At 44.6% G+C, this 21,594-nt stretch overlaps 1 protein-coding gene across 2 annotated transcripts in view; it reads right to left on the bottom strand.

The window, feature by feature from the left end:
• UBA6 (ubiquitin like modifier activating enzyme 6) overlaps nucleotides 1-21,594 on the bottom strand; it is a 1,607,755-nt gene that overhangs the window by 1,340,692 nt on the left and 245,469 nt on the right. The window lies entirely within an intron of this gene.

Raw genomic sequence — 21,594 nt, forward strand, 5'->3', positions numbered from 1 at the left:
ATTTTGGAGATGTAGTATTTGTTTCCAATAGATTGATTCCAGCGAGTCCCAAAGGGCCCGGTTTTTCGGCAAATTACCCTCTACGCCATATAGCATAATGGGCAGGACCTTCATTTTGTAGAACAAAACAATTGGTTTAAATGAGCATTTCCCAAATTTGTTAATTAATACTTCCGTTTGTGACATTAGGTGCTGAAGTTTAGTCTTACATGCTAGTACATCTTGCTACATGTTTTTTACATTGTTAATTGATACCCCTAGATATTTATAATGGGAGCCAATTAGTAATGTGCAGTCTTGTAAATGCCATGTGTACTTGCATTTCTTAGCACTACGGCTACTCCTACAAGTTATTATTTGGCTCTTCATTGTGTTAATATCTAGATTATTCCCATGGACATAAGACCCCAGTTGAAACAACATTCGTTGAAGATCCTGCAGAGTTTGTGATAGAAGCACCAGATCATCCGCATTTGAAAGATAAGGAATTTTCTGGTCTCCTAATCTGGGGGGATCCCCATCGCAGTTTGTAAATTCCGCACCCAAATCTAGTATAAAAACAAAAAAGAGGCTAGTGCACATCCGTGTTTCAAGCCTCTTTGGGTAACAATTGTAGGCGATAACTTACAATCTAGGGTAGTTCAAACTCGCATAGATGTATTCATGTGAAAGAGCATTATCAACAAGATGAGTGAATTAGGGCATTCATGATGTTTTAACTTGCTATACAGCAAGACCCTATCAACTGAATCAAATACAGCTCTGAAGTCCATGAAACCCAAATATAACGGCTGCGTTCGATCAGCATGCTGTGCTTGGATCATCATCAAAGAAATAATGTTTGGAATGGTATCTAAGCCTTTCACAAAACCTGAATGCAGGGGATCTGTAAATTTTTTACTTCTCACCCATGATTGTAACTCTCTGAGCATTAACCGGCAAAACATTTTGCTAGGTACTTCCAGAAGGGAAATGGGCCTTTAGCTACCTGGAGATTGTCCGTCACCTTTTTTGTAAATTGGAACCGTGATGGCTTGAGTCCATGTCCTAGGTAGAGTCTGGGTCGAATTTACCAATGAAAAGATCTTATACAATATGAAGGCCCAGATGTCAGGATGCCTTTTGAGGACATGGTTAGAAAGGCCATCCGAACCAACTGCTTTGGAGTTGCTGGAAGTTCTAATGAGCTGTACAATATCAGACTTCAAACGCTAGATGGAAGGCAATCGGTATCTTTAGTTGCTCCAAGGTCTCACTGTCCTTGACCGGAGCATAAAGCTGTATAAAGTGAGTGACCCATGCATGCGTATGCACTGCAGACGACTGCATGACTATTTGAGGCTCTGCTACAGAGTGGTTTATTGCAGCCCACATTTCCGAGATGTTTTTGTTGGCTAGCATTTTGAGCATATTAGCACCATCTTGTTGGTACAACAGTGCTTGGTGCCCCTTAATCCAATTTCTGTAGCATGTTCTAATTGGGTTGAGTCATTTCTAGTGGCCACAGGCCCATTTCTCAAATGCCTCAATTCCGCGAAGAACTTTGCTTTTCTTTCTCTAACTGCAATGTCATGTGTGTGTAAGTGGCGTAGTAGAGGCTTTGTTTTGGGCTTTGAATGCCTGTATTAAATCACAATATACGGTTCCCACATTTCCAAACTGAGTGTACTTGCTTGTTTGACCGGGGCTTAATAATCTATTGAATTGCGCCAAATCATTCTCCGTCCATCAGAGCCGATTACGTCCAGCATTCACCACACACCTTTGTGCAAAGTCAGGTTGGAGACCTTCAAGCGCCACCGAGGCACCCCATTCAGCAGTGAGGATGTCATGGTCACTTAATTCAGATTTGATCACACAAAAATTCATCGTGGCAGACCATAGTGCAGAATTCACATATATGTAATCTATAATCGATTTACTTTCACCCTTTTGCCATGTCTCTACTGGTGGAATGTCTGCTGCAAAAGCGCCATTGAGCACATGCAGCCCTCTGGCCTGGACTAAGGAGTTCCATCTCAAGTGTCTTACTTTGTGGCGATTATCTATTTTCACCATACAATTTAGGTTTAGATCTCCCACTAACACCAAAGATCTAACATTTTTGGCTTCAGCTACCAAATCTAGGATGGTGTTCAAGTCTCCAAAGAACACATCATCAGATATGGCAATTGGGTTCCAGTATACATTCAAAATTGCATACTCTTCCTTTACGGACATCACTTTAACCAGTAACATATTTATTTGGCATTGCCCAGAATTTAGATGACAAACCCTTCACCATTTTCACTGCTGTCAAGAGTCCAGAGGTAGGTCGGCCCGCTGTGGGTTTAAATGCAGAATTTAGATGGATTTCATGATTTTCCCAGATGGGGGATGTGGTGAGCCAGGTCTCTTACAAGAGGACTATATCCCATTTACTTATCTTTGATCATTATTGAGAAGATGTTTGAATCTTCTTGTGTTCCAATTTAAGAGAGACACCAGACCCTCACCCACCTCCACATCTAGTTAATTCTGATTGGAAGGGCACTTGCAAGAGCACTGCGTTTTAATGAGTTGCGATTTGGTAGCCATCTTAGTTCCCGTATGAGTCTGTGTTTGATGGTTCCCATGGCCACTATTCAAGGGTTTAAGCGGCCCGAGCCTTGATTCCACAGTGAGTACGAATCCTAACTTGAATCGATCATCTTTTGCCCGCCAAATTAGGTTTTGAATTACCCGGGAGTACAACCAGAGTCTTACAGAATTCAACTGCCCCTTAAAGGTAAATTCAACTAATGTTAAATCAGAGGAAACCGTGTCCTCTAACTGTGGGATCTCAGAGAAGATGGCCATCATCGCTCTTCAATTTAGATCATATTGAGTTAGCGGCGGCATTCTACATGCCAAAACCACGAAGTGAGAAGCTGGAGGCCTCCTAAATGGTATCACTACTTTCTTTGGCTCAGAATCTTGTATTTTGGAGCTTATTCCCAGTTGAGTTTTTTGAGAGTTTTGACCTTGCAAATTGCTCAACGCACTCTAAATTAAACGCATGATGGCTCCAGACATACCCGTCTGACCTCCACCAGGTTTGTTTTGGACGCGATTTTCCTGGAATTGCTTAGGGCCAGTGGTCACATGAGGGGATGGGGGAGGGGAGGTCGCCACGGGTCTCATAGGTGGATCTTCTGAAAGATTTGCAGGTTGCCCTGGTGCATCCCTCATGTTACTTTGAGCAATTGCTACCTCCTGGTTGTCCTTTTTATGTGTTGGATTAGGTTGCGGCTGGGGCTTGCTTAAACCCGATTTAAAAGGATTATGAACCGGAAGAGCAAGAGCTGGTGGCATAATTCCCATCATGTGAGCATCTACTGCTTTGCAGATTTCCACTCTCTGGCCACTCAATGAGGAGTCATTTACCGAGCTTACTTGCTTGGGTTGACTCGGCACCTTTTGAGGCACCAAAGGCTCCTTAGTTAAAGGTTTAACATCAGAGGAGTTCTGGTTACTTATCACCTCCATTAAGTCGTCCAGAGGGGGATAGTTCATGGCTTGGGCTGGAATAAAATTGGCAGATTCATTTATTCTGGTCTGTGAATATAGCAAATATTTTTGCTAAATTGCTTGGGACGCCATTATAGCATTTCTCTTTGGTAGGGAGAAGGCTTTAAAAAATTGTTTTGCAGAGGTTTTCCTAGTGCTATTAGAAGCTTGTTGATTTTTTGGAAGTTTTTTGGAGCCTGCTTTCTTTGTTTTATTCACTTGTGTACCTGGTGTAAAAATCGTGAAAGTCTTTTGATTCTCACTGTCACTCTTTTGAACTGCAACAACATCCGGCGTTGTCATTTTAATGTTGGATATGGCCTCAATGCCCGGTACAACATCATAAATAATGTCTTCAATGCAAGGTAGGGCATACAAGGTTTCTTTAGAAATGTTAGTTTGTAAAGTATCTTTAGGGGCCAGCGTAATAGATGACATGTCTGTTTGACATGCAACAGATGACATAACAGCCTTCGGACCTGGATTTAATTTTCTTATGGCTGACATCAATTCCGGAGAATTAGAAGTTTGCCGCAAAAAGAAATTCTGCAAGCTTTCCCCTTGAGAATGTAATTTTTGCTCACATGCTTGGAAAGCATTGCTCAATGACTGAATTGCCAAATTCATTGACTGCAATGTCACTCCAAGCAGGTTGTCAGAATGATGAACAATGACCGAATTATTAGTACTGTGATTGTTACTGTGGAGTTTAATTGGGGTAAGAGATTCAGCGGAAGACATGGGTTCTACAATGCTCTGGCTAACTACCGAAAACATCATGGGTGAGCCTGACAAATTATCGGAAAGTAAGCTGTTGGAAAAACTGAATCGTTGTCCTCCAAATCAATTACTGCCACATCCAATGGGCCATTGCGCCGGGATAAAGATACATTTAATGTTGGCCCTGTGAAGGGCACGTTCTTTAACATCGCTGTGTCTGTTATGGACACATCATCTAAAGGGCTTGCGCACTAAACTCCCATGGCTTGACCGGGGACGGTTGTAATATGAGGAACACTGTTACACCTCTTTGCGGGGTCAAAGATCTCGATTTCAACATTTCTATGGAGGTGGCATGGCTTCTGTTTCACTTACAATTTTTGTTCTACAGCCGACAGTGAATCATTGCAAAACTGCTGAATATCGGCATTCGCTAGAGTGCCATTGTTGTTACTACCACGCGTAGGCGTGGAGCATGCATGAGTGGCAAGCCGGTGTCGGGCTGGTATAGGTTCTCTCGCCCTTTGCTGCAGGCTTCTTACCGGCATACCAGTCTTCAGGGTTTGGAGAATCATTATGGTTGAAGACAAAAAGGCCCCAAACAGCTGATCTTAGACAGGGAATACCCAGAAGACGCCAACACCTGAGCGCCTCGGAGAAGAAGCAAAGAGGTACTTTCAAGGTACTTCTCGCAGGTGTGCGCACGCTGGTGCGTGTGCCGTCCCAGTTTTATCTAGTCCCTCCTTTATGGGCGGGGATTAACTCGCAATATGTATTTTACACGTTGCAGAGTCTTATTAACGTTTTGGAACGTACTTCCACAGAACTGCCAAGACGATCCACAGCCAGCGGGTCCGGCAAAGAGGTATTTCCAAGGTACTTCTCGCATTAAATGCATTACACTATAGAAGACAAACACTCACAAAAACAATCAAACAAGCATAAATAAGCATAGATAAGCATAAATATGCATCCAAGCATTTAAAGGACATGAAAAATAATCTATCTGCAGCATCTCATCAAGCAAACTTCATAATTTTTTTACAACAATTTTGAAAGTCGTTTATTCATATAAATAAACCATAAACATCAACAACTAGTTAAAATGTTAACAAGCCTCAACCTTACTACACTCATACTCCCAAAACTGAAAATAATTGCAAACAAAAACCCTCTATTCCTTAATTGCTTGTAACCTTAGTACTTCATCGTGGTTATTCGGCAACCAGATCTTTCACTATTTATGGCTGACTGAGATCGCACTACTCATTTATGCAGGGAAATGAATCATTGTAATTTAATGTGCTAGTTTTACTTTCTCAGACAAAACATATAATTAACAATAAAAGCATGTCCACCCATTTCAAACAGACTGGATGTCATTACCCCACAGGCCTGGCTTCAGAGATCCCTCGTAACGCACTGCCGTTTGTTGGGTCCAAGTAATTTTGTACATCAAAGAGTAAAGCAACCTTTCAAATGGGGTCCCACTATAGCCTGACACATTAAGACAGTGGAAGAAATGACAGATGAGAATACAAAATAGTGTACTTCATCCCTTATGCCATGGGGTACAAAAACAGAAGGATAAGAAAGAAGGGCTCTGTCAAGAAACTCACAACGCCAGCCACATCCCAGCAGCACCATACCTGTGGCCGGAACCCTTTCCGGGTGCGCCCCTCCAGATTCCATGGCGCCGGGGTTCCCGCGTTGAGTAGGCGGCCTGCGGCGTCATGGAGACTATGGCCGCGGTGGCGCTGGGGGGGCCAGTCTCCACTGGCCCTACTTCCTGGTCACGTGTTTTCCGACAGCGCTCACGTGATAAGGGGGCGGCCCGCCCAGCCAATCCTATTGCTGCTTCCCGGTTGCGAGGGTCACGTGACACGCAACACCACTCACGTGGTCCAATGAGAATACGATCACGTGACCGAAGCACCGGCTTAAAAGTATGCTGAAGCTAGTCCTCCGCGCTTCTCAGCTGTTTTCAGCATTACGAGTGCCGTTCGGTGTTTCCGATCCTGATTTCCCGGCTTTTCGACCTTGTTTTCTTGTGATCCTGGATTGCCTTTGCTTGCTCCCTGGATTTGGTGCTTGGACACAGCTTCACAGACTTTGGACATTTGGCTTGCATCTTTGGACTTGCTCTCTACGGATTTCAGACTCTTGGCTCTGAACATTTGGATTTTGCCTTCCTAGGATCTTGGACCTTTTTGGCTTTGAACGTTTTGGACTGTCCCTGGAATTTCCTTTAGGCTCAAGTTTGTTTTGTGGAACTCAGCTGCGTACCACGTCAGGTGCCAAGTTAAAGGGGTCTGGCTCCAGTGCTCTCTGATATCATCCCGTCATCGGCATTCAGGCTTGCCCTCAAACTCCAGTTGTGCTAGGTGGCGGCCCTCCATCCCGATTCCCCTTACATACTAGGTAGGATTCATCTCTTCTTCTATTTTGTTAATCTGACTCCGGTTTCTTGTCATTGTATTCACACTTACCCACTCTTTCCTTACAGCACCTGGTGCCCGTGTTCCTGACCCTACGCACCTGTGGGCTCAATAATTGGTGAAGGAGTATTCTATATCTCTCCTTCACTGGTGCTTGGGGACGGAGGTATTCATAGACCTCGCAGAGGTTTCGACGTGACATGCTCCTGCAGCTCAGACGTTTCAGCTAGGGGCATGGCCCACTTGTATCAAATCCTGGGGTCAGACCGCAAGCAATATTCCTTGTGAAGCTGCAAAGGATTTCCAAGTGGCTGATCTACAAATATCGTCAATGAGAATGTTTCTGAGCGCAGCAATGTCTGCTTTCCCTTTTGAAGAATGTACTGTTGGTTAATCAGAAAGACCTATTTTTTGGCCAGCAAGGCGTGATGCACGAGACAAACCCCTGAGCTATGGCTGGTTTAGATGTTGGTAGTCTGTATTAACCAAATAACTTTTGAAGATTTTTACTTTCTCTACAAGACCTAGTAATTGCAGAGGATATGGGCAGCCATTGCTTAACCACGCCTGTCAGAATTCACTGCCGCAGCCTGGCAAATTGGTCTCTCTATAGCGACGCTGGTGGCTCTGTTGTGCAACACAGCATGGCGGCTGGGCTACGCAATGTCACGACACGTAGCAGCCGTCTACGCAATGTCATAGAATGTACAGAAACGAAGAAGGCTGAAGGCAGCTACCCGTACTTATACAGACTACCCTGTTGAGTCCATGCCTCGCAATCTACTTGTTGCCGTGGCACTTTCCTTTTTTTCTGTGCTTCTTCCTCTTTGCTCCTTGTTCGGCCTCCCTTCCCCCTGCTTACCTTTTACCCTGCCTTATCCGTCTGCATACCTCACCCTGGCTCTTCCCTTTTTGTATGCTGCTGCCAGTCCGTGCTGTATGCTCTCTCCCGTCACTGCCTTCTCACGGACTTCCAACAACTCGATGCTGCAGGCAGGTTTCCCCACCCCCCCCCCGACAAGGTTACTGCGTTTTGGGTCTACGCCCCTGGGTAGAGCCAAAGTCTTGTATCACCCTTTAGGCTACAGTGGCTAGCCGGGGGGGGGGAAGAAGAGGGGAGGAGACAGCATTCTCGCCCACGCCTTGCTTCCTGCAGTGCTCAAGTAAAGCGCCGATTCTGACAACACCCCTTTTAACAGCAGCACCACACTGCAGTGTTTTTAAACAGTAACCAAGCGGATAATATGCATATAATTTACAAATGGGGTCAGGAAAGATTCTGGAGAAAAAGGTTATGAATTAAGTGGAAATCTGAAGGAAACATTTGCCCTAAGCAGGTTTGTAGAAAATCAACCATGGAAGGCTATTTTATACGTGGATTGGTACAGACTTTTGTGCATGAGATCAAAGCATGACTATTGCCTTAAAAAGAATAACAGACCCCATGGAGGGTAAGAATTTCTCACAGGTGGGGAAAATGTTTAAGACTTCTATAATGTCAGGTGGTATCTTCCTGAGAGTCCCACAGTCCCTCAGAGACAGGGTATGTGGTCTCTTGTAACATGCATCAACAACATACCCACCTATACCAAGTGTGACAAGATCCTGGCATGGGGGATAGGGACCTCTCTCAACCTGGGGCAGGAGGCTTGTCAAAATCAGTCCTATCCAATTCACAACAGATAAAGCCGATCCAAGCACTCCAGTTACCAGACATCCCTTTGGCGAATAAGAAACAACCCAACCAATGAGAAAGACAGCAAATAACCCAAGCTATGAAGCACCCGGCTTACCATGCACAGGGAGCTGCAGCACACTCAGGAGGCGGAGGCCGGCAATCCAATGGGCATCATGAAGTCCCAGGAAAAAGCGTGTTGGAAAAGCCGGCAGGGTTGAAATGCATTTATGTATGTTTACCTGCACAACCATAGCATTGGGGGAACATTCAGTTAGAGATTGGCCCACTGGAGCAGGTTCATGCTCCAGCCAATAGGAGGGGAGGATATGGCTACATCCCACCAAGAAGTATAAATCGGGGGAAGGTAAAGGGGTTGAGTGCAGGTTGTTCGGGTGAGGGCAAGGAGTCAAACCAAGAGACCAGGCGGTGAGCAAAGCATGGAGGATCGTCCACCTCCTCCTCACATTAGCAGATAGTTCACAAAAGGATTCCAGATGTCCGGTGGGCAGGCATTGAGCGGCAGCGTTTTAATAAAGTCGGACTCCACATTGTGGCAGTATGTCACGTACCTGAGCCACTGAGACTTTGTTGGAGGAGGTCCTCGGCCCCATGACATGGCGATTTGTTGTTTTGCCAGGACTAGCAATTGTGAATTTCTCAGGTGTACCCTAGCATGGTTACTATAAGGTTATTGGTAATTGGCTTACCAGCAATTTCGGATGTCGTGGTCAGCACCTCGTCCCAAAACCGCCTGACCGGTGGACACTCCCAGACATGATGTCTCTGTAACGCTAAGCACACATGGAGTTTTGCATGATCATAAATCGTAATCTGTAGGGGGTTGGTCCTCTCCTACCAAATGTGTGTCTTTTGGGACAGTCGGCGCATATTGCGCTAGGCGTAGCTGCAGTAGAGGACCTTTGTTGAGGTGCCCTTCAGGGTATGTACTTTTAGCGCATCGGCGTCTGTATGGTTACATTTATGAGGCTGTCATTATTATTTTTGCCTCTTACGGATATTTTTGTCCTCCTATATTCCCAAAGCTCGGGGTTACTCATGGTTTTATGGCTGGCATTATGCAGTCCATAGGCTATATATTCTCTTAATATTGTTTGCATCTCACTCTTTTTTCAGTTTGTGACATGCTATTTGTTATTATCCAAACTACATTAATATCGAGCCTCTCCACCTAAGAGTTTGGTTTCCATCTATGGATATCTAGAATAGGAGGACATTCAGAAACATGCCCGTATTTATCATTCAGGTGAACAGCTTCGTGGTCCCCCGGAAGATGATTGGAATTTAACTAGTGAATTAGATGTGTATATTTTAACTGATGAGTGACATCTGATTCTTGTTTTTCTTCCTTTTTTTTCTCCCCCTTTTTTAAAAAATTTTTTTTAGTGATATTATTGGTTGTGGATCGATGTATGAAAGACAGGATTACATACATGTTGCTGACAACATTGCAGTGACATCTCGTTTGGGAATTTTTTAGCTACCCTATATAGTAAATTGTGTGAAAAAATTTCTTTTTGTGTGGACTTTCTGCGCTGCAGACTTCTTGGGCCCGGTTTTAAGGGTACCCTGCATGTCGACACTTGGATAAAACTTTGCTCCGCACGACGACATGGGGAAGTTTTCTCTTGTTTTCTTTTTCTCCCCCCCATTCCTCCCCTTTCCCCGTTTTTTCTTTTTCCCCTCCCTGCTTCACAAATAATTTGTGCTAGCACGTTTGGGTGAATTGTATCCGTGGTTAGGGTGGAGGATTTTAATTTTGGTGAGACCACACTGTTAGGGTGGTGTAGCCCTTCTTCACTATATACACACACAGAGTCTTGGTGTTTTTGGTGGAGGTTTTTTCCTCACATTTTAACATTTTTTATTCATTTGTATATTTTTGTTTGTTGGTTTTTACTGGACTTATTTTTACATGGCAGTAAATATATAATTTATCACATCCACAGAGCTCCATCTCCCTTGGGGTCCTGACGAAGGCAGTATAACTGATGCTCTGCCGAAACGTCCCCTGCATAACCCTGTGTTATCAAGTTATGCTGTACGGTTTAACAACGTTACCAAGGACGTAGACCTGGGATGTGCTTTTGGTCATGAATAATGATTTTTAGAATGTAAAATAAGTGACATTGGCGAATTGAGGATGTCTGTGATCTATTAGACAGGGCCAGCAAGATAGTTTCTCTGCCAGTGTTTTTCCTCAAAATTGATTACTATACCGTGTCACTTAAGTTTCAATTGATTAATGCACAAAATGTTGATGTATACATGCATGCATTTATGTTTTGATTTTTCTATACAATTACAAATCGACCCAATTGGTCTTTTTTAAGCTTGCAACCGTAGGACCAATGGCCTACGTAATAAATTATGAAACTTTTAGTATAACAAAAATATTACCCACTGCGTGTATTGTTCTTTGAGGTGATTTAATAACCCATGGAATAGGGCCCATCTGTAGCAAAAACTGGGTCATTGAACTATTTGATAAATGGTTCATCTGGGGAACCCCCCCTATGTGTGCAAGATGCAAGAAGTTGGCAGGGGAGTCCCCGTACCGATGACATGCCGGAGAAACTGAATTTTGGTAGCGATGAAGTTTGCTCGGTGTGCAGTAGGTCTGATGAAGATAATTGAAGTGGATCAGCTTTAGCCTCGAGTTCAGCGCAATCTTTTGAGTCTGCTGTTGAATGTCGGACCATTCAGCGTCATTGATTGAGTGGGCCAGGGAGTTTTCCCATCTCACTTTAGAAGACATTGGTTGGTGTGAAGTTTTGAGTAATTCTTTATAGATAGTTGAAACCAGTCTCCCTTCGCCGCTTGCTAGTATAACTTCATGCAGAAGTCGCCACGTGGGTGGTCTTGCTGGAAACGTTGAAAACAGCTCTCTGAAAGCGTGACAAGTTCTAAAGTACACGAAAATGTCCAAAGATTTGACTGCGCAGCTGTCTTTGACCTGCTGTAGTGTCATAAAGTGATGCTCGACAAACCAGTCATCAATTGTTGCGATTTGGAGCTTGCTTACAAGATGGTGGTACACTTTCAGGGGTTATGGGCATCCTGGAATAAACTTTTCTGGCAGAAGTGGGGAGTATCTGCACGGGATACCTCGTTTCTGTGCTATCTTCTTCCAGAGCTTGTATGTGATGAGCATTATGTTCATGGTTTTCGGTGGGACCGGTTGTTCCCCCATGATCACAGCTCTCACGAGATTGGGGGTGGTAAGGGCCCTTTCTAACTGGACATGGAGTCGAATAAATAGGGTCGTGTACCAGTGGCTCAGAAACTGTGCCTGCGACACCCAGTAATATCGTTCCAGGTCAGGTAGGGCTAGACCGCTTTTCGCGATGGGTTTAATCAGTGCTGAGTACGCCACCCTCGCCGGCTTGCCTGCCCAGATCAGATCGAGGATAAATGCCTGCAGCTGCCGAAAAAATATATGTGGTAGTAGCAGTGGTATATTCGCAAATAAATACAGTAGTTTCGGAAGGATCACCATCTGGAGACGTGCCCCACAGTGTCAGGGGTAGGTGCCTCCAATGGTTTATTTTCTCAGAGATCAATGCAACGACCCAGCCGTAGTTGTCACGGAGAAGCTGGTCCCGATCCCAGGACATCATTATTCCTAGGTATCTGACGTTGGAGTTTTCCCAACGAAACTGAAAGTCATCAGTGAATTCTAAGGTGTTGGGAGTTAGTGGGAAGATCACAGATTTGTTATTGTTGATTTTGAGTCCTAGTGCGCGCCAAATTTAAGGACTTCACGCATCATTGGGTTGAGGTTGGTTCCAGGTCCCTCAGTAATAGGGCCACGTCCTCCGCGTAGAGAGACCGTATCAGTTTGTGTGGCCCCTGTATCTGCATTCCTACCGTCCCTTCTCTCTGCACTTATGAGCCACTCGCTGGCTGCACTGATTGAGTTACCTGCACCTCAGCCCTCCCCCTCTTCCCCCCTCAGCACTTCTCCCCTGCCACTTCCCTACACTTGCGCGATCTGATTGACAAGGCCTAGTAAGATCGTTGTTTTGTCCTCCCTCCGTTTCCCCCTCCTTGTCTTGTCGCGCCTAGAATCACTTGTGTACAGGCGCGTTATGAATGCCATATATCCTACTTCCTTATTCGACAAGATATCGTCTGGAACTCTGACTTTCCTGCAATTGAACCCTATCCTGACCTACCTAAAGCTGGCTCCTAGCCCACCACCCACTCTTCTCCCTCTGAGAAAACGCATGCTCTAGAATAGGGAAGGACTTTAAAAGATAAGGCTTCCATCTTGAAATTATAACAAGTGTGTAAAGTACTTACTTGCTAAAGAATGTAGTGCGGTAAATGTATCTCGGTAATAGAATAAGTTACAAAGTGTCCCAAGTTATTACTTACCTTAAATTGTGTGTTGCTCCTTTAGAAAAGTATATAAGTTGGATCAACTTTGAACTGTGTTTCACTGTTATTAAAAAGTAATTGCGTGGGTACCGTTTTATTATTCTGAAAAGAAATGAGTAAAACCTTACCAATAGGGTTTACCTACCTTGAATAGCATAATGGCATTGTCATTCTTAGAATGCACCACTGGCTTTTGCTTGCCCTGATCTGCTTTGTGCATCTTCTAACAAAGTCCTAGAATTATTACTTGTCCTAGAGTTGCATACTGCCCCTCTGAAAAGTATACAGGTCCTTCCTTACCTTGAACTGCTGACTGCCTTCTTAAAAGTCTGCTAGAGTTCGTACTCATCTTGGAATTGTATCCTACACTTCTGAAACTATCCTTGGTTAAGTGGTCTATGTCTGCATTAGAAATAGTGCAATAGGTTTATATACCAATAGGTTATACTGACCTTGAATAGCTAATGCTCTTCTTAAACTGCAATACTGGGTTGTGCTTTCACCGAATTGCTTTAGTGCACTTTTAAAATAGTTTACTAGGTTCTTACTTGTCCATAAGTAGCTAAAGGCCCCTCTGAAAAGTATGAGTTATTGTACTAGCTTTGAACTGTGTGTTCTAAAAAGTAACATTGGTGTTGTAACAATATCCATTCTTAACAGACGAAAGTTACAAGTTACAAGATATGCTTGTAACAGTGTCAGTCTAATTAAGTGATTCTATAACTGAATGCCATTATGCTATTACTTATGGTATTCTAAAAGTCTAACTACTTAGGTTGGACTACAAGAATAGCTGAATGCCATTCTGAATACGTTACATTAGGTTTGACTCACCTTTAACCACTTATTGCTATTCTTAAAAGTTATACTTTGATTTGTATACCATAAGTATTAAGTTTGTTTTTATAATTGTGTTTATATGATATGTTATAGTACCTAATTTTCTGAAGTTTTATCCTGGCTTACATGTATTTATAATAAGTAATTATGTTTACAATACATAAGTATATCAGTGTTTCTTTGGACCACATGTATGCTACAATTTCTTTGTACCAAGGGACAGCACTTCCTCCCTCCTAAAATAAGACTGGCTACTCTATCTACACTACCAAATGTTCTCAGGTGGTAAAGCCTTTTACAAAGAGTGGAGTTTTATACTATCTCAGATGAACAAGTTACTTATCAACTGTAACGTTCTTTCGACTAGATGTTCCTCCCACGTATTCCTTATCTTTGATATATTCATTTCCAGCTTGCTGGCCTCAGAATATTTTTTTCCATTAGAGGGCGCTGCACGTCGATGTCCCTCGAGTCGATGTCCCTCGGAGGCCTTAGTTTCAGCGTCAACGTCATCATAGGTATAAATAGTTGGGGGCAGCGTCTCTTGCTCAGTTCTGTTTCCAAATGCTAGGTCTGTCCAGGATGAGATGGTTAGTACCCTTGAGGGAGCGTAGGCTGCAACTACAAGGGAAGTTTTAATGCGGGGAAGGATGGGAGGGGCGGTAAGGAATACGTGGGAGGAGCGTCCAGTCGAAAGAACGTTACAGTTGGTAAGTAACTTGTTCTTCGAATGGATTGTGTCCTCCCATGTATTCCTTATCTTTGATAGGGCCTCATTATGAGTCCGGCGGTAGCTGTGTTGGAAAAACCGGCAGGCTGCCGCTGGACCGGTAATAACATTCTGCCTCTGTGATTGCCGGAATCACCGGGGCATTACAACCCCGGTGAGCCGGTAATTCCGGAGGCGGAATTCTGTAAATCCCCATTCCCATGGAGTCCAATAGGACTCCATGGGGATGGGGACTGTGGAAACACTAGTTCCGTCTATGACCGAGCCGGTGTTTTCATGTCCGCCTGCAGGCGGGTACTGTTAATTCTGCCAGGTCAGACCTGCGGGAGTGACACCTCCCGCCTGCAGGCCTTGGAATCAGCCGGTCCGGAAACAACAGTGGCGGCAGATTTACCGCCACCGTTGTTTCCGGACCGGCTGACTCATAATGGGGCACAAAAGTAGTAATGTGTACAGGAGACGGGAGTAAAATTTAGTATGGTTTAAGTGTGCACAGAGTGCAATACAGCTTTTCCAACTGTAGTTTCTTGGCTAGTGGAGGAGTCTAGACTATAGAACTTGGTAAAGTTATGTGCAGACGACCATGTGGCAGATGCACAGATGTCTTTTATTGGAACTCCCCTCTGGGAAGCCGACGAAGCTGCAATACCTCTGGTTGAATGAACCATCAGATACAGAGGAGGGTCTTTCCCTGCCAATTTATAGCATTCTAGGATAGTTAAAATGTTCCATCTTGAGATGGTCCGTTTGGTGGTGGCTAGGCCTAGTTTATGTCCTACATACCCAACAAACAACTGGTCTGCTTGCCTAAGTCTTGCAAGTCTGCTGTAGTAGAAACTCAAAGCACGCTTTGGATCAAGTCTGTGCAAGTCTTTCCTCCTCTTTCGCAGGATGAGGGGGAGGATAGAATGAAGGTAATGTTTTTTTCTGCGTAATATGACATTTTGACAACCATTGTGAGGAAGTTAGGCTTCACTTTAGGAACTACTTTATTCTTGTGTCAGATAGTATGTGGAGGTTTGCAAGATAAAGCTTACAGTTCGCTTACTCTTCTGGCAGAAGTTATAGCTGCTAGGAAAACAGTTTTGAGAGTGAGAAATCTTAATGGGCAGGAATGGAGGGGTTTAAAGGGAGTGCCCATTAGAAACTTTAGAACTAGATTTAAGTCCCACAGGGGAACTTGAAAAGGAGTTGGAGGGTATACATTAGTCAACCCTTTCAGAAATTGAATGACTAAAGGCATCTAAAAATATGAGGGTTCCTCAGCCGTGCATTTGAAAATTGATAGCGCAGTAAGATAACTCTTAATAGAGACGACTTGTAGTCCTGAATTTGCTAAGTGTAGTAGGAAAGATAATACTGTTGGTGTGTTGCATGAAAAAGGGTCAATATTCTCATCTCTACACCAGCTGCAGAATTTGTTCCAAAGGCAGCGGTATAGTGATTTGCTTGCTGGCCTTCTGGCCGAAATCAACACCTCCATTACATCATCCGGGAGGTCACAATGTTTGTATCTCAACCTTTCAGAAACCATGCGTGAAGGTTGCGTGTTCTGATATCTGAATGGAGAACCTGACACTCCTCTCGCGAGAGAAGATCCTCTCTTTGTGGAAGACGAATCGGAGGACAGATGGACATGTCTAGAAGATCCAGGTACCATGTCCTCATGGCCCAGTCCGGGGCAATTAGGATCATGGTTTTCCTGAATCTTCTCAACCTCCTCATTACATGAAGAATGACAGGGACTGGAGGGAACACGTATAGAAGCGGAAACTCCCAGTCCACCACAAATGCATCTCCTAGAGCTCCTTTCAGGTGAAATTCCCTGGAGCAGTAACGTTTTCATTTCCTGTTGAGACTCGTTACGAACAGATCCACCGGAGGGGTTCCCCAAAGGGTGAAGATCTCTTTAAGGACTTCCTGAGCTAGTTCCCACTCGTGGCAGACTGATCTGCCTGCTCAGAGCGTCCGCCACCGTGTTCTTCTCTCCAGCTAGGTGGACTGCCAATAGAGAAATTACTTCTCGAATTGCCCAGAACCAGAGCTGGATTGCCTCTCTGCACAGTAGCAGTGACCCTATGCCTCTTCTTTTGTTGAGGTAGTGCATGGGCACTGTGTTGTCCGTCATTTTCAAAAAAATGTTTTCCCTGAACTGATGGCAGGAAAGCTTTCAGTGCTAGCCTGAATGCTCTCAGCTCTAATAGGTTGATGTGTAGTTTGGACTCCAATGTAGACCAACGACCGCTGATGGTCAAATCGTTGGCACCCTGTGAGTGAGGCGTCCGTCACTACGGTTATCTCCGGCCATGGATGCCAAAACGGTTCTCCTTTCAAAATGTTCTCATGACAGGCCCACCACTGAAGGTCCTGTGCGACTCTGTTCGGAATTTGTAGGAGATCTGACATCTTTCCTGAGAATTGCAACCATTGGGTCCTTTAAGCCCACTGGAGAGACCTCATTCTCAGACGAGCCTCTGGCACTAGAAAAATGCAGGATGCCATGAGGCCGAGCAACCTCACAAAGTCAAAGCCTGGCACATGCTGGGCATTTTGAAATCTGGTCACCATCTGTAGAATATCTTGAGCCCTCACCTCTTGTGACTAGGCTTTTCCCAGGGATGTGTTCAGGACTGCTCCAATAAACTGGAGTTTCTGTGATGGTATCATATGGGACTTCTTGAAGTTGCGGGAGAAGCCCAGCTTGTGGAGGGAGTGGTAAACATAATCCAGATCTTGAGCTTGTTCCAGGGACACTGCTCTGATCAACCAGTTGTCCAGGTAGGAGTAGATATGAATCCCTCCCCTCCTGAGACTTGCTGCCACAGCTGCCATTACCTTGGTGAAACCCGTCGGGCAGAGGTCAGCCCAAATGGCAGAACCCGAAATTGATAGTGAGAGCTGCCAATGGCAAACCTCAGGTACTTTCTGTGCTTGAGATGGTTTAGCACATTAAAGTAAGCATCCTGAAGGTCTAGAGATACCAACCAATCCTGAAGTAGGAGGGCCTGAAGGATCTGAGAAAGGGTTACCATCATGTGTGGAATTTGTTCAATTCTCGTAAGTCCAAGATAGGTCTCATTCCTTTTACGGAACTAGGAAATATGGGGAGTACCAACCCTTGTTCCTCTCTGCTACAGGTACCGGTTCTATAGCACCTTTCTTCAGCAGGTCCAAAATCTCCTGCAGAACGAGCAGGTCTGGAAACATCAAACAGTTGTTCGCAGGCGGATGACTGAGGAGTGTGTAGGAAAGGCAGGCAGTAACCTTGGGCAATTGTTTCCAATGCCAATAGCCATTCTGTCAGATGTTCAGTTTACCTGCCTCCTACTGGTGTCTTGTGCAGTAAGACACCAGAGGGGTTTTGGAGCAGCTGACGCAGATGCTGAAGGCAAGGCAGCACCTGCGGATGCAGACTTGGTACCTTTGCCCCGTCCACCACGGGCGAATAGTCTCTGGCCCCTTTGAGCTGGCTGTCCTCTGCCTTTTCCGAAACCGGAGTAAAAGCGAAAGGACCTACCCCTCCAGGTCATACCTGTGGGGCGGTTTGGAGTTTGTTGAATTGCAGCTCCAAGGGATTTGGCCGCAGCTTTGGAAGTTTGCAACTTCTCCAAATTGTCATCAGCTTTTTTACCAAATAGATAGGTGCCGTCAAAGGGCATTTTCAGAAGTCTGGATTGCACATCAGGAGCAAAGCCAGATTTCCGCAACCATGCAAATGTGTGGATTGTGGTACTAGCCTCCATGGCTCTGCTCATACTGTCAACAGAGTCAAGATCGGTTTGGAGGGAGTCTCACATTGCATCCCTCCCGTCCTTGATAATGCTCAAGAAACCGTCTCTCTCCTCCCCTTTGGGGAGGTGGTCAGCCGCCATTGAAGCACACTCCCAAAGGGTGTGACTGAATCTTGCCAGTGTGCAAGTGGCGTTAGCAGACTTAAGAGCTGTGCTGCATGCCGAGAAGACCTTCTTGGCCATGGCGTCAAATTTCTTGTCGTCACGATCCCGACTGATGAAGTAGCAGCTTGGACTACTAGACTTTCTGGAGTCGGGTGTTTAGACAGATAAGGAGGGTTTGGAGCCGATGTCCTATATTTTGCAGAAAGTTTTTTACTGACTACAGGAATTACTTCTGGAGTCTCCCAATTTGTGGTTACTTTTTTCTGCAAGGCCTTATTATTTATTTTATTTTATTTATTTTTTATTTTATATGTTTGTAATGTGTCGAAAGCCCGCAGCCATCAGGGCGCAGAGAGACAGAGTCATGTTAAGCTGTAATTCGCAGAACAGAAGATAGTAGGGAGCATTAAAGAGATGGGTCTTAAGGTTTATTCTGAAAGTGAGCAAATTTGGCTCTACTCTCAGCGAGACTGGGAGGTTGTTCCACTGCTGAGCAGCACGAATCGGAAAGGATTTCCCAGCACCAGTCGTTCGGAATGCCTGGGGTATCTGTAACTTGCCTTGTGTTTGGGATCTTAGAGCCCTGTTAGGGGTGTATCGGGTAAATTTGGCTCTAAGATAGGATGGAGCCACTCCATATAAACACCTGTGAACCAGGGTAATAGATGTGAAAAGGATTCTATCCTCTACTCTGAGCCAATGGAGGGATCCTCTGGCCTCCGTCACATGGCTTCTTCTATTGAGCTTTTTTATGATCCGGACTGCGTTATTCTCCATTATCTGGCATTTGTTTATGCACTTCTTGGATGCTCCCAGGAGCAATGAGTTGCCGTAGTCAAGAAAAGCCAGTATAATGGCCCTGGCAATTGTGGCCGTGTTTTCTTCTGTTAGTAAAGGGCGTATGGCTCGCAGTAGCCTGATATAATATGCGTTATTTTTGTGGAGATAAATTGGTTTGGGATTCAGATCCCAGGGACGCCTCCAGCATCAACCCAAGTGTTTTCACATGGGCGACCACCTTGATACTTGAGTCTTTGATAGTGAATTCTTCAAACTCTTTACCAAGTTTTCCCCTTGCTTGACTGGACCCGAAAATCATGAGTTCGTTTTTTTTACTATTCAAACACATCCAGTTGTCTTCCATCCATCTGTCTATCAGGCTGTATATGGTTGTGATCTTTTCCTTGTCTATTTGATAGTCTCCTTCCAATTCTATCACCAGCTGTGTATCATCGGCGTAGTTGGTAAAGTGAACATCGATGGATTCTAACAATACACATAGATATTTCATGAAAAGATTGGAGAGGAGTGATGCTGGCTCCCTGCGGTACACCTGCACTTATAGGAGAGGAAGTGGAGAACTTCTCTTCCCAATGAATTCTGCCTACACGGTCTGAGAGAAAAGATGTTAGCCATGCCAAGGCTGCCTTAGAGCACCCCGCTGTTTTCTCCAGGACTTGCTGTAAAAGTGTGTGGTTGACGAGGTCGAAGGCCGCACTTAAATCTAAAAGCATTAAGATCCCTGTTTTGCGCTTATTATGGAAAGCATACGTGTTTGGAGATCTAGCATGGCGGTTTCCGTGCTGTGAGCTGCACGAAAACCCGACTGTTGCTTATGCAGAATGTTGTTGCCTTCCACATGTGCCTGTCATTGTCCTGTGGCAATTTTATCCATGATTTTCAATACAAAGTTGGTATTAGTAATAGGGTGCATGTTAGTAGGATCTTTAGGATCCAAACCTGTTTTTTTTTTTTTTTTTTTTTTTTTAACAACGGTGTGATGGTCACCTTTTTTATAGCTTTAGGGATCTTACCATCGTGGAACTTATGGAAGGGAACTATAGGGTCTTCTTGAGGTACCTTATCTAAAATGTCTGTTAGGTCATCTTGGTCAAAAGTGGATGTGGGTCTCATCCACCCCATGTACCCCATTACCCTGTTCATTAGAAACCTATAATTTCCATCTTCATGGTCACCAGGCTCCGGTTTACTAAAGTCTACCTCTCGAGAGGTATCAATACCACTGGCCTCCTCTAAGGACTCTTGCAGATCCTTTAGCCTGACCTCTTCTGGTATACATTCTTCTGGTAGAGAAGGTCTTGTAGGTTGTAGACCAAAAGGCCTTTCTGAGTCTTCCCCTTCCTCAAATATGGAAGATAAAGCCCTGAAATAATCAGAGCAAGGAAGAGGTGTAAACCCCCATCTCCAGTGATGAAGGGGCTATATTGGTCATCACTGGGCGAGAAAGACTCGAAATTGTCGAGGTTGACGTCATAGGTCTCGACATAATTGTGAAAGGTGGCGATGTACTCAAAATTGGCTTCAATGTTGTCGAGGGATTTGGGATGTTCTTCGATGTCGTCAAAGTGGTCAACACCGGTCTCGACGTTCTCGAAGGAGACTCCAATGCCTCGGGTGCAAGCGGCATCAAAGGGGCACAAGGCGTCGGCAATTTCTCCTTCAACAAAGTCATCGATGACACAGATTTGGACTTCGAAGGTACGGTCCACATCTTATGTGTTGAAGAGGCTTTTTCTCTACTCGAGGGTTCATGACACTCTCGAGGAGCATGTTTCGCCGAGGTCAACGACTCACAGCTTTTATGCTTATCGGGTTTTTTACCCATGGTATCTCCGAGGGGGGAAAGGCTGCGTTCTCGAAGACCCTTAACATTTTTAAATGAAACTCCTCCCACTGAGCCGGTGAGCTGTGCTTAGTGGGGCAAGCTACTCTTTCTGGGGAACTGGAAGACGAAGATGAGGGCGATCTATAATCTGTTGCACCGGCTCAGTTTCCATCCGCCCAAGAATCTCCAGAATTTACCCTACGGACAAATGTTAAGGATCAAAAGGATAGTTAGTGATCCAGAGGATTGTCGCCAACAGTTGCAGAAATTACAAGAAAGACTACTAACAAGAGGATATCCAGAGACAGATCTCGAAGCTACTCGCGACAAGACCAACGCACAAGAACGTCAGCAACTACTAGTGAAAAAACCAGTGAAAGAGAGTCCAGAACTGGTCTTTGTAACCAAATATTCTATACAAAGCAAACAAATCAAGGCTGTAATACACAATAGATGGAACATTCTCACCAGTGATGAACGCACTGCTGACCTGTTTCCAACTCCACCCCTATTTGCCTATCAGAAGAGCAGCAATTTGCGGAATTTACTAGTTAACACCAAAGAGAAGACACCCGCAATAAGACCTGACAAGTTCCCTGGTACTCATCCTTGTATGAGCTGTGGGAACTGTAACAATATCATAAAAGGAAGCACTGTTACACATCCACGAACTGGCAAAAAATGTACATTGAGACAACATGCTACATGTCTTTCAGAGAATGTAATTTATGCAATCA

Source organism: Ambystoma mexicanum, chromosome 6q (genome assembly GCF_040938575.1).
Source record: "Ambystoma mexicanum isolate Mex_15411 chromosome 6q, UKY_AmexF1_1, whole genome shotgun sequence".
Taxonomy (NCBI): Eukaryota; Metazoa; Chordata; class Amphibia; order Caudata; family Ambystomatidae; genus Ambystoma; species Ambystoma mexicanum.